Source organism: Centroberyx affinis, unplaced genomic scaffold, assembly GCF_046629955.1.
Source record: "Centroberyx affinis isolate AG114_WGS23_722 - 3 ecotype Tasmania unplaced genomic scaffold, CSIRO-AGI_Caff_v1 ptg000541l_1, whole genome shotgun sequence".
NCBI lineage: Eukaryota > Metazoa > Chordata > Actinopteri > Beryciformes > Berycidae > Centroberyx > Centroberyx affinis.
Window position 1 is genome coordinate 154251 of NW_027279189.1, and position 12113 is coordinate 166363.

The 12113-nt window shown below is 42.3% G+C and overlaps 1 protein-coding gene across 1 annotated transcript in view; it reads right to left on the reverse strand.

Moving 5' to 3' along the window:
* ctdp1 (CTD (carboxy-terminal domain, RNA polymerase II, polypeptide A) phosphatase, subunit 1) overlaps nucleotides 1-12113 on the reverse strand; it is a 66563-nt gene that overhangs the window by 17596 nt on the left and 36854 nt on the right. The gene's annotated exons all lie outside the window — the stretch shown is intronic.

The following is a 12113-nucleotide window of genomic DNA, read 5'->3' on the forward strand; positions in this document are numbered from 1 at the left end:
GCATAAAAGGAAATTCACAATTTAAATCCATATAGCATACGTTAACGACTTAACGGAAAGCGCTTGGTGATTAAACGAGCGTTCATTAAAACAGAAAAGAGTGTGCGACTGGATTTTTATTTCATTATACTGGCTAGGATTTTTTTGCAGCCATTGTTGTGACTTATGATTGAGCAATCTCTGAACAAGACTTTAGGACCTATACCTATAATAAATCTGTTTAAGACAGACATCCTAACCAGGTTTCTCATAATCGGAGTATGAGTTTACCCAAGAGCCAATTATGATGTAGAATTGAGCTAAAAGGAGTGCTGCCGTGATTCCAATGGCAGAAACCTCTATAATGTTTTGCCCTGCTTGGAAACCAAAATACACACAGGCCTAAGACCCCCATAAGTAGGCTGAACAGCAGCTCATTTGGGATTACACTGCAGGGGTCCTAAAAATCAGGTCACTATGAGGTCTGAAGAGACCTACATCTAACTCTAAATATATATAGTACAGTATTGCCCATTACATGAAGACACAGAGAACCACTCACAAGTCTCCAAAGAGGTTAGTATGTCTATGTATTCGAAAGAACATATAAAACAGCCAGTACCATCGGGATTGCTAGAGGCTATGAGGAAATCTCATGATGACTAAAATCAATATTTCGCTCTTAAATAAAGCATTCCACATGTACTTATCATTGCATAAGGTAACCCAATATGGAAACAAAATTGATGTGAATGCTTTAATAATTAATCTAAACATATAACAAATACCGCTGAATCGGCGCAAATGCTAGTACTGCTCAAACTCTGTCAGTTCAGATGCCAGAGGCAAAAACGCCTCCCGGGTCGTGTTGTGTCGTGCGCTCCCTGAAGTTTAACAACAGCGGCCCATCTGGGTGAACCCATATCCAAAATGTGCCTGGGCTTTATTGCTGAGGCACCAACAATATCAGCCGAGGAAAAGTGGACATGCACCATTACGTGAAAACAAGTCCCTCGGCACTTAAAAACATGTTACTTAAGAACGGCCTCTGCCTCTACTTGCGGTGGCGTGAGCTGACAAAGCACCTATAAAGACTTTTACAACAGCTTGTACATACAATCCTGTGGTCTCTGCAAAAAAAAACCACGTGGCTTTCTTTTGGTTTTACCGAGCAGAAACCCCGTGTTCGAATCAGAGTCATGAGCATGAAATGATGGTGTCAATATTCATGAATGCGAAACAATAGCCGTCATTCTACAAAAACCCTCAGAGGGGAGAAAGAGGGCAGTAAATAATATGCAAGCTGTGCGAAAATAGTGTGGAAATTCTGCGCTGTGATTGAATTATCAGTGAGCGTGCATCTCATACTGTAAGCTAAATGGAACATCTGTATTGAAAAACAGTGAGAGGGATGAAACAGCCTTCTCACCACATGACCACAGCTTACAAAACAGACATACTCTTCCTCTCCTCGGACACGCCAGGTCAATCTGAGAGGAATACGAGTGAATATTTCAGATAAGATAAACAGTAAAATCCTCTTCTAAACACCCGGCTATCAAAAGCCTCAGCCCCACTGGAATTACTGGTCCATCGCCCTGTAATGACAATCCAAAGACCTCCATCTAAACTTTACAGTGGGGAGAGACGGGAGGAAGATGGTAAAATCTAGTGGGCAATCTGGCCTATTGATCTTTTGCAAAAGAGCTTCCCTTTGGACATTTACTGGAGTCAAAAATCAATCCAAAACAGGTAGGTACTGCTGCCAGATGCAGGTAGGAATACAATGTCCGGCTTGTGTCAGGAAGAGAGGAGGCCATATGAATAAATGTAACACACGGGGGGGAGGGGGTGCAGACCAAGAGAGGAGACGGAGTGTGAGAGAGGAATGAACACACTTCTTGGTAGGTCAGGTGGGTTTGGCAGCGTGATTCATTCATTTTTAATCGGCTCTCAGACTGTAGCACCTCTTTGATATTAAACAAACAAAAAAATGAGTCAAAAAAAGATGTGACTTCATGCCCTGATGCCCAGCAGCACATCTATCCCTTGCCTAATGAGAGTGCACAATTTGAGGAGGCAGAGTCTGTGTACGCCATAAGCCAGAACAGTAATACCCTGGGTGCCAAAAAATGGATTAAATCATAATGAAGATCCAAACACACCGCCCTGCTTCGCCAAGATGGCTGCTAAATGAAGGCCTCGAGGAGTTGTGGTCAGGTTTCCTATTCTGTATTTGAATCCCATCTTCTCTCGAATCTCAACGAGTGGGTTAGAAAAGACCCGAGAAACACAATCTCATTGAGAACAGTACACTTATTGTGTTTGATTCTGATATAAGCTTGGCTGAACGAGATGCTCATCTTTCTCCTGCTGGTTTCAAACAAAGCACCTTGTCATTTCTAACACAATTAGACGATCATCAAGTCACAGCAGCGCCGTTCCTCCGGAGCGTCAGGAGATTTCTCCAAAAGTCAGTGTTTCGTAAACCCAGCAACTCCATTTCCAAAAGTTTTGTTGAACAAATTTCACTGTTTACACTCAGATCCAACCACAAGTTGTGCTTCATGAAAATTTTATCTCGACGTCAAAAACAGTTTAAAATGATTTCCTGCAAATCCGTGATATATCAAAAGCAAAAAACATTTTTAAATCATATTCTTTTTAACATCCAACAATTGAACCTCTGATAAAGTCAAAGATCTTTTAAAATATTGATTTTTAAAATGCAGACCCTGAAGATAGAGTGTTTGCTCCCTAGTGCTGGTTATGCAAAAAGTCTTAGTAGATGTACTACAAAAAGACTGCTTTTGATATGTGCTGCTGTGTGCTGCAGTATTGTAGCGAGAGTCTTAGACTGCAGAATCCACGTCTTGGTTAAGAGTCTGATGATCTTGATTTACTATAAATCCATGATGAGAACTGGCAACTAGGGGAATTGCTGGGAGGTCGGTTTTATGTGGCAAGGGGACAGTGATAAAAGATAATGCTAAAAATCACATTCCATTTGACAAGCGAAAATTAACAGGCATGTTGATATCCTGCACATGTACTGAATGCACAGTCAGCATGTACACACGCTCTCACACGTGCACACACACTCACACACACACACACACACACACACACACTGACTTGTCAGACCACAGCAAAATCATTGTTCTGGTTCTTCCTTCACAAACACATGGAAGCCTCATCAATCCACATAAATGCAAGTCCTAATTATGATTAATTATGTGAAGAGCCTTTAATTTTCTATGTTGTATGAGTAGCGGAGTAGCTGCGCACATAGGAAATACATGTATGAACAAAGTGCATGAAACAAGAGGAATGCAAGATCAGAGGAAACAAGATGAAAGGACGGATACTCAGTGGATGAAAACATCCAACAACTGGCTACAATTCAATCAAAGTCTCACTGGTTGTGGATGTTTAAGTAATCTTGTTTACTGTGAACAGGCCATCACTAATTACTGCTTCGACATACTGCTGAAAAAAATAATGTACAACTCAACTATGGTGCAGCCAACTGCACATCTATAGACTCGACTACATAAATATCCTTGGCCTGTGCAAAGTCCTACAGTAAAGCCACAATCATATGGCAATTTTTGCCTTCTGTAGGCGGTCCCAGACAACATTTTTATGTTGTGGACAAAATGATGAATAAATGATTTTGATTCTACCTTGATCACAAAGCAAAATCTGACATATAATGAACACAAAAGACAGATGAAATAGCACCGTCTGTGTGGCGTTTAACACTAAATAAGGCCTGGATTCACAAAGGTATGATTTTTTTTTGGTCTTTTTTTGAACCACTCCACCCTCTCTCCGAATCTCAGTGTTCGGTCGGACAGCACAGTGACAGGGGAGAGAGCAGAGAGAGGCTTGATTGCACAGCGGGAGCCATATATAAACCCATGCAGTCACAACACAGACGCGCTGCTGCACCGATCCGCCAAGCCGCCGCCGCAGCACCCTCGGGTTCAAAAACGGACACATTTTGAGTTTCGCACTTGGGTGTCTGATGAGCTAAATGGAACCACCCCCCCCCCCCCGCCACCCTCACCCAATTTACCTTCTCCGTCACCTCCATTCTGCCAAAGTCATAATAACACACTCGCTCAAGCTGACAATTTCCCCCACTTTCATTTTCACTCGGAAGTAAATACAATCCAGAAAACACGCAGGAGGGAGAGTGAACGCGCGTCACCTAGAGAGATCGAAAGTGACGAGAGCCGACGACGGGCAGACGTGTTTGAGCGGTGAACGGAGTTAATTGAGCCGAAAATATGTGTGACATAATACATGTAGCGGGAGGGAGAGAGAGAGCATCCGGGGGGGAAAAAGCAAGAGGTGAGGTGGGAAGATGGCGAGGCGTGGGGAACTGACTCGTTCATTCACCATTGACAGGAAATGAGTCTCTGGAACCAGATGTAAATGGTGTGCTTGGCTAAAAAAAAGTATAGATGTACAAGTACAGATTGTGTACAGACCCAAAGCCCATCTACGGCGATGACATATAGTCTTAACTGGTTTATTTGAATGTGATTTCATGCAATGTGGATACAGGTGCTTCAAGATTCAACCCCTCTGAGACTGAAATCATTTGGCCTAAGCAGGTTGCCTTGGGTCTTCTTCATTTTTGTCATATGTGTGATGATGTCATCAGCCTAGATGTTGGGAATTATTTGAAATTGTGAATTGTACAATTGATATACTTGGGTTTGATGCTTTAAGCTGTGATATTGGTCAGCTTCACACAAAAACAAGTGGCAAGTTTGCTCGTTTGTTTCAGTGCAAATTGCATGAATGTACGTATTAATACATACTATTTCACGTTGGATCGGGAAAGTTAGAGGTCTTGACATCAGTGAACGATCAGGAGTCGGCAAGATAATTTCAGTTATATCATTTAGTGTGTGATACACTATTCCTGCCTATTGGTCTAGTGTGAGAATATTTACGAGAGACAGAAAGTCTGTGGAAATGACATCAATTTGCTGGGGACCCCCTGGAACCCCCTCAAGGACCGCTGGTGGTCTCTGGACCCCACGTTGAGAACCACTGCTCTAGTGTGTCCCCAGCCTTAGCAGCACAGACCTGACCTTATTCCTGAGTGCAGGTCATGGGAGCTATTAAAGAGGAAAAAAAATATTCCTAGGTGGCTGTCTGTATCGACTACACCACTGGCCACCACTGCACACACCAAAAGTAAGCAACCAGACGCATTCATAGACAGTCTTGCTCATCTTATTAGTAGACACGCATCACTTGGCACCAAAAGTGCCAGTCACTAATCCCCACCTGGATGCGTGAGTCTGTGTTTGTTGCTTGGCTCCAGCTCCGTAATCAGTCCACCGTATGCAGTCTCATAGCCTCCTCCTGCTAGACTGGGTGTAGTGCCAGACAATCCCTCATGATAAAGACCCACCCTCTGCGTAACGTGCCCGAAGAAAAAAAAAAAAAACGGGAAGCACTGGAGCCAAAAGGATTGAAGCGAGCTAATGGAATGAAACTTAATCACAGTGTAAATGTCAACACAACAAGTAAATCGCTTCAGCGCCGCACCCCGGCAAAGACCCCCAGCTTAAGTGACATTTTAAACCACTTAAAAAGGAATCTCATGAACGATCACATGACTGGAGGAAGATGCTGAAAAGTCCTCAGTGAACGGGTTTTAGCATTCGGTGTAGCAGCAGAGAAACACAGTGCCTTGCAAAAGTGTTCAGATGCCTTGACATTTGGCACATTTTGCTGTGCTATGGAGTTATTTCACAATGCATTTACTACGCTCTATACTCTATTCAGAGTTCTATGCAAAGCATGCTGTTCTATCAAAGTGAAACTGAAATAACAGAGAAGTTGAGTTTGCAAAAGTATTCAACCCCTTTGTTCGGTTTGGGATAAACTGCCACACTAGTGAAAATTTGCTCAATATTTCTTTTTTCTCACGTCATATTTAGATTGTATTTAGAGGTTCTGAACAATGTTTCCTCTCAAACTTTTTTCTTAATGTGTCTTTCTTGCTTACAAAGTGGAGAGCAGGCCTGTTGGCTAGATCTTAATGGGACTCAATGGGATTTTGTGAAATAGTGCACTGAGACTCCTTTCCTTCGATGTATGTTCCTGCTGCTCCAGCACCTTGGCAGAGACGGTATAGCTGGGTGAGCGGTAGATTCCTCGTGACGTTAACTGTCCAATAAAAACTCAAAAAAAGTTATGGGGTCTGAATACTTCTGCGAGGCATTATATTTGCTGATGTAGCGCATCAGTGACACACTCTCTCTCTCCCTGCCCATAGTGTCCCTGCTCAATAAACCCTATTTTAGTATTGTCATACCAACTATTTCTGGTCAGCATAATTACATGCAAAATACAGCGCTGTGTTATGACAGAAGCTATTTTTTCAATTGCTGCACCAAATGACCGATATATTGCAAGCGACAATGAATAGCAGAACTTTTACCATACTACCTTCTTGCATTCTGCTATTGAATTCCTTCTAGAATCTGGCTTTTACACCGCTATTTTTAAACACCTCTGAAACATGGCTGTGTGTGGAAAAAACTGTGGGCATGTGTGTGTCCAAGAGTACATGTCTGCACTTCTGTCTGTCACTGCCTTTAAAAAAAAAAAGCAAGAAAAACAAGAAAAACCAGAGTCTGAGAAAAATAAAACAGAAATCCACAAGGAATGAGGAACACAAGACTGAAGTTGAGGGGCAAAAAATTAAACATGTTCCAACATCCATTCCCTACATACTGTATGTCTGGTTATATGTGTCAGCCAGTGTTATAGCTCCTACCAGGGCGTTGTTAGGATATCAGAACATTGGAGGCTCAGCCCAGAGGCAGCTATAGTACCATAGTAGTCCAGGGGCATCCTCCTCCAGAGAAAAGTTTTAAAATTTCAACAGCAAAATGCATTAATCTGGTACACTCTGACTGCAGCAGGTGCAGTCTGTGCAGGCCTACAGTGATTTAATGCAGTGTGCTGTCTTGTCTTATCTGTTGCTGTTTCTCTCCTCACTTGGAACTCTTCACCTTGGAATTCCTCTCCTGCCTCCTCGTATTTCTCTCCTCCCCTCATCTCTCTTTGGTTCTGTCCTCTTTTCCTCTCTCTTGTTCAGTTCAGGTTGGGCATAGGAACGTGCAAAAGTCTATTTTGTTCACGGCTGAGTAGTCGATGGTGTTGTCTGAATGACTATTTGACTAGTCAGTGTATACAAAATGCCAAAATTCAACATATGCTTATTGGGTTATGGCCAAAATAACCTCAAAAAATAACTATTAACTGATATTAACCATAAAAAACAAGGAGGAACTGTGCGTTTTGACTCACTGAAAACTGAACACAGAACACTGCACACTGAAAATGCATTTATTATTAATTTCTTCATATATTGTGCCTCGTCTTTCCCTGTCTGATTGTGTTTTCTGGCTCTACCTTGCCTCCTCTGACCTAGGCCCAGGAATGTCTGAATAAAATCATGCATTAACATTTAATTGTACTCAAATTAGATGACGGGAAATGGTCCATTTGTGCTCTGGTGTGTACCTCAATGCATCCAAAGCCACATTTTAAAGCTGGCTCATGTAAAATAACTTACCTTAAGCCAGTGGTTCTCAAACTTTTTCTGTCATGCCCCCCTTTGGAGGAAGAAAAACTTTCATGCCCCCCGCCCCAACAAAATGGTGATAAAATGGACCAAGTTTAACTTTATTGAAATAACATCAAGATCATGAACATTCCTTTCACCTTTCTTTCAGTAATTTATGTTGTGCAAATAAAAAAAGCAACTTCACTTCAACTTTATCAAACCACTTTTTGTGACATTTGTCAGTAGATTGCTCCATCAGTCTGTGTGCTTTTTCAAAAATTTGTTGGGTCTCATACTGTCAGCTGCCAGAGTTTTCAGACATAAAATACACACTGGTCTCTCCTCATCTCCCACCACATTCACTGTGAAGCCAAGAGCAAGATAGGCTTTGTCATATTTTCTTGACTTGGATTTTGGTTGATTACTGTCGCACTTTGTCTTGTTTTTCTCGGAAGCATCGCCTGTTTTTCTTTCTTTCTTTCTTCATTCTGTAAACCGACAGATTCTCTGTCTGAATGAACACCATTGCTAATGAGAAAGCACGGTTTGTTTATTGTTCCGCCGTGAAAAAGATTCCGACGTCAAAAGATTAGTTCCGCACTACATTTCCCCCCCCCCGGTCACGCGTGCCCCCCCTGTCATGCCTCTGTGCCCCCCAGGGGGGGGGCGCGCCACACACTTTGAGAAACGCTGCCTCAAGCCATGAACGAAAGCCCTTAGACCTGTACGCCTGATGTATGAGATATGGTAAGAGTAACCAGAACAAAAGTTTATTAGGAAACCTCTCAGATGTATACATCTCCTAACCGAGCCACTTAGTCTGACACAAACCAAACCACTTCAATCTGACAAGCGTCCTACAGCGGGAACCGTGACCGCTTTGCTGCAATCATGTGGATGTGATGAGATAAAGAGTTTCTGTGAGTTGGTGGGAGGCGAGATTCACCCGCCTCTTGTACCTCACCTCCAACCTCCTTCTCCCTTCAATCCGTCTCTGCTCCTTTAAGGAGCCGAAAAGTGCTTCTGGCTGCTCGTCATAAATCATCCATATCAATCTCGGAAGACTAACAGCTAATAACCACCAACGCATCCATCAGTGGGCTGAAACAGCAGCTTTCCGGAGTTTCTCTCATCTGCGAGGCTTTAAAAACACATGTCTGACTGGCGTTAATGCACTTCAATGTCAAGCCGAGAGCTCAGACAGGAGCGCCGATAGATGGGAACTTAAGGAGGTTGGGGTTAAGCTGGTTCAAGGCTGATTTTGATTGAACAAGGTCAGTATTTAAATCCTCCCTTTTGCTCGGTAGTTAATTGGAGGAGAAAGTAATGGAAGGGCTTACTAATAGTCTGCACAGGTGGTTCCCATGGAAACTGACCGCGTCAAAAGGAAAGAAATATAAGAAAGACTGATCAATCAATAGACATGTAGATGGAAGGATTTCTGGAACCTAGACAGAGCTATGCAATGAGGTACAAGGAGCTAACAAGAGCTGTCTATGGATATTAGTACCATCATTTTCATAACGTACCAAATACCTATCATCTTTGTTGAAGTTTAATTATTTTGAATCACCTAAGTTAATGATGGCAACAGTATGGTAGATCCCAATATGATCTAAGCTTTCTATAAATGTGGATATGTTTGTATATCCAGTGTTAGCTTTTTTGTTTGTTGATGAATAGATTACAGTAGAACTGTCAAAAAGAACTGAAAGGAAAGCAAAGGGTTTTTTTTTTAGCTAAAATTGCTGCAGATTTGCCGGAGTGAACGGGAACGGAAGGCAAGAGGGCAGCAGCAGGTACTAAAAGACGGCAGGAACAAAACAGACGTTCACATCGCTACTGTATCTTAGCAACAGCTCCATGTGTATTTTGTGCTGAGTATGAGGAAGTGGCGGAGGGATGGAGAACGACAGAATGGCAACTATTAGGCCAACTCCCAAAGGAGCGCAGGTCCCACAGAGTCACGTCTAAATCAGGAAACAGCCATTTGACTTCTTCTGCAAACCATAAATTGCCACTAATGGCCTATTGAGCAACAATACAGTCAAATTCCTTTCTCTGTCAGACAAGAGAATTACATTAACTCGGCCTGGCAGACTTTAAGCGGTGGATTTCACATTTTATTGTCTTCAGTACCGCTATTAGACACGCAATGAGGTTTATAAACTTCCTTCAGCCCTTCCAAAACTGGAATGTTAGGCTCTCTCAAATACTCTTAAAGCTAATACACATTACTGTTACAATTTGTGACATATGTTTTTAGTGATTTTAACATGAAGAAGATGAAGAATGCAATGCTACTTGACATTTGTACCGTATCCCTCCCATATGAGTAAACATGAGCGCTAGTGTAAGACCATATTTAGAAAAAATAAATACATTTCGAGCACATCGTTTCTCCTAAAAAGCCTCAGAAGAAACATTTTGAGAGAACTATTTGATCATGTTAGGGGAAACTTCAGATTACGTCTATCTGAAAGTCTAGCTTGTTTTCCATTTTTCTCTTTCCCCCTTGTGTGACAGGCTTTCTAATCACTTGACACTGCTTTGCACCACTGCACTGATACCGGAGCACGGGCTTTCAGAAGTTTTCGGCAGCGATTAAGCAGAACTCTGACAGTGTGTATCAGCCTCCGTTCATTAGCGGCAACCAAGGGTGTCTTTACTTGGGGAGATGAGTCCGACAGACCAGGTGCCCAACAGACCACAGACTGAAGAACAAATCCATCATGCCTGCTGAGGACCAGGCAGCCAGAGCGCAGACCCTTTGGACCAAAAAACAAGGGAGTAAACACTCCGTCTCGAATCTTCCTACAAAGTAGACACCCGACAGAAGCACAGAAGTAGAGAACAGGTGAGAGATATTTTTGAGAGCGAATGCCTGCGCAGAAAGACACCACAAACAAGGCAACTATCTCCTTTCTACAGCCTTGACAATCAGAGCAGTGAGGTTGAACATGGACATACAGACCGGAAACTCAGGTGTGGTGGTCTGCCATAAGGGCTGTTGTTAAGAGGAGCTCAGACAGGTGGGTGGGAGTCTTTGCTCGGCCAAACGGAATGCAGTGGCTCTTGTTCTTCGTTCTACCCATTCATCGCCTGATGTCAAACCTACTGAAACTCACTCATCTACAACTCTCTGTTCGGATTACGGGAAACTTGCATATGGGAATTCCAAAAACCTCTGTGACCAAGAGTGTCCAAAGTATGGCAATTGTGTAACATACTGTACAGAAAACCAATAATATGCTTTCATCACTGCGCAAATTAGCTAAAAATAGCTGAAAAGAGAAAAAAAAAAATCATGGTTTTGCACGTGGACGCACATGACAGTGCAGTAGCATATCAAGTGTTAATCAAGCTGGGTTAACCTGCTATCATTATTTAGGAGGGAAACACTGACAATTGCAACTTTTACTAATGACCAAATTACATAGTACCAGTTTGGCAGGAGCGCAAATTCTGCCTTAAAAATCAGCTCATTGGCCATTACACATGTGTTACAGGAGTCTGTACTGTGGAGTGTAATCTAAATGTAGCCACATGCTAAAATATAATCTGGGTATTTTAATGTATTCAACATAATGTCTTAACTTTGAAATCAACTGCAAAAGGTTTTAGTGCAAATTAGTTATTTAAATGAATTAATAAATAACTGACAGACTAACAGATAAAATAATCAGAACTTGCAGCCCTAGTGTTAACTGGGGAGCGCTCAGCCCTGTCCTGCAGCAATAAGAGACTCTCATGTCCAGATCTCTCTGTCGGCCTGCTGTCTGCTTGGAGACGTCTCCATGGCAATCAACCAGGCCGTCTGGGCTTCAGTAGGACATGAGGCATGGGAGTGTTGGTGAAGCGGTTTTATGATAAGAGATATGGAAAAAGTGAAATCTATATACTTTGTAGCCTCAACTACATTTAGAGGATGCTCAATGGTTTTGGATTCTTGCAAACTGCCATAGTGGTTACACTGATGATACCGCTAATATGAGCCAAAGTATGTGACTTCACGTCAAGATATTTGCAGCTGCTACAATGGAGTTTGATAGCAGAGAATTTTTAAGCATTCAACGGTAAACGTCAGGTTTTGGTGTCAGAATCAAAGAGCGAGGGCTTCTTTCTAGAGCCGCCATTTTGCACCAAAGTTCAACAATCATACAGAGAGAAATCCATCATAGAAGAGGCAGAGAGACCAATTTCTCCACCAATACATTAGCCTCCATAGATCATGACGCAATGCAGCCACATGCTGCATTTTGATTAAGGGGTACAACTCACTTTTTCTCGATTGGAAAAAATCACTTTCTTGCTCTTACTGTCTGTACTTTCTGTACCTCTTTCTATACTCACAGTTGAATACAAGTTCACATCCTCTCTCTGGGGGTTGTCAAAAGACATTCTGGGAAACCTAGGAAATCACTAACTGAAGTAGAAGTAGATGAGGCAGGTTGAGGGAAAGTGCATACACCAAAAAACACTTCTTCAGGAAAACAAACAAAAGAAAAAACTCCTGGAATGCATTTTT